This window comes from Mus caroli, chromosome 3 (genome assembly GCF_900094665.2).
Source record: "Mus caroli chromosome 3, CAROLI_EIJ_v1.1, whole genome shotgun sequence".
NCBI classification, from domain to species: domain Eukaryota; kingdom Metazoa; phylum Chordata; class Mammalia; order Rodentia; family Muridae; genus Mus; species Mus caroli.
In genome coordinates this window covers 90409757-90411360 of record NC_034572.1, presented here as the reverse complement: position 1 = coordinate 90411360, position 1604 = coordinate 90409757, and the positions used below count along the sequence as shown (strand labels likewise).

General features: G+C 45.9%; 1 non-coding gene across 1 annotated transcript; it reads right to left on the bottom strand.

Moving 5' to 3' along the window:
* Positions 1-514: 514 nt before the first annotated feature.
* Positions 515-588, bottom strand: Trnan-guu. The gene has a single exon. It is a non-coding gene; the product is annotated as a tRNA-Asn (tRNA).
* Between the last annotated feature and the right edge of the window lie 1016 nt (positions 589-1604).

Genomic DNA, 1604 nt, shown 5'->3' with positions numbered 1-1604 from the left:
GCATCTTTAAGGGGAAAAAAATGTGTAATGCAAGTAGCCATGAAGGACTTGAAGATAGACTATGATAAGTTAAAACCGGCTAAACCAGAAGTTAACGACTCAATAAGACCAGGGAAGGAATTACAGCTAATAAGCCAACAAGAGACAAGATTTTACAACTTTAACACAAGCGTTGAAAACTTGCTCTCCAGGACTCTACAGAAGCCATTGCACAAGCAACCGCAGATGTGTGCACAGAAATGGATGTTATTGTTTGTAATATGAAACACGGGATTAAAAGTCAGAAGNGTATGGGAAAGGGACAGATATTAGTTGTTTAAAAAAAAAAAAAAGGAAGGAAAGCTTAACGAATAATAGTTTTGGTCCCATCGTCCATATCCTTACAACTTTGAGAGTCTGAATTTCGTTTTGCCTTATTATGTAGAATTTGGTTAATTAAAAAAGAATGAAGGGGAAGATACGACCTGGAAGCTGAAAGTGGATGTTCCACTCGAGGTAATCCACTCGAGGTACACGTCCCCGGGTGGGCTCGAACCACCAACCTTTCGGTTAACAGCCGAACGCGCTGACCGATTGCGCCACGGAGACACATAGGAAAGGTACCTTCCCATGTCTATAAGAAACAAGGCATGTGCCTCCGGCGGCTTGGCTCTTGGTTCGTCCCCTTGCGTCTGCTGTTCTCTTCTCACCAGGATCGCCGCGGTCGGAGGTAAAGCTTGCTCTCCGACCGGGTGAGCGAATTATAAGGAAATCAGAAACCAAAAGACGCATGAGTTAGTTCCAGTGGGCCCAAAATTGGGCACCAAGCTACCAGGGCTCAGATCGGAACCGATGTGACCCTGGGCTCACGCTAGACCACCACCAAGCATTCCAAACACGAATTCCTTTATCTCTAGTGGCTTTTGTTTTTAAATTTACAAACATTTACTTAGAAAAACAAAACAAAAAACTGCNTTATTGAGGAGCAGTAAACAGTAGATGGCTTTGCAGTTCAGCTAAGCAGCCTCGTTTTTCTCTGCCGTCTTCCTGTTTTTCTTCCCCTCCGAACACATTTTTCTTCTCTGACCGACTTTCTCTCTCCTCCCTTACTTCCGCGACTCTCTCTTAATTCTCTCGCCTTTTCTAGCTCTCGCTCGCTACCCTACGGGTCGCAGCCAAGTAGGGCTGGAGTAGGAGGGAGGCCCCATGCCACGGGTGCTGGTCAGGAGAAACCTTGGATTTTTCTGTGTGTCTCCATAAAGCAGAAAATAGCAATTAAACCGCACCAGCTCTCTTGTTCCGGCTTTTGATTAGAGAGCAGTGAGAAGGGCGAGCGCTTGAGNACTGCGGACGCTCTGCTCCCCTTGCTTGCGTGTCAAAAGGAAGGGGTTGAGGGTGACAGAAAAGAAGAAAGAAACATCATTAAACGGAATCAGCCTTGAAGTGCGAAGTCTAAGAGAAAGTGAANAGAGACCATGGGAGAAAGCTAACGTGCCCAGCGTAGCTGCCTCTTTTAGGTTGACTTCAAACTCAGACTCAGCTTTTCCAAGTGCTGGACTTAAAAGAATGACCCATTGCATCCAGACTAGAATGTGACTTTCCTTCTGGTCCCAGCAGCCAGAGTC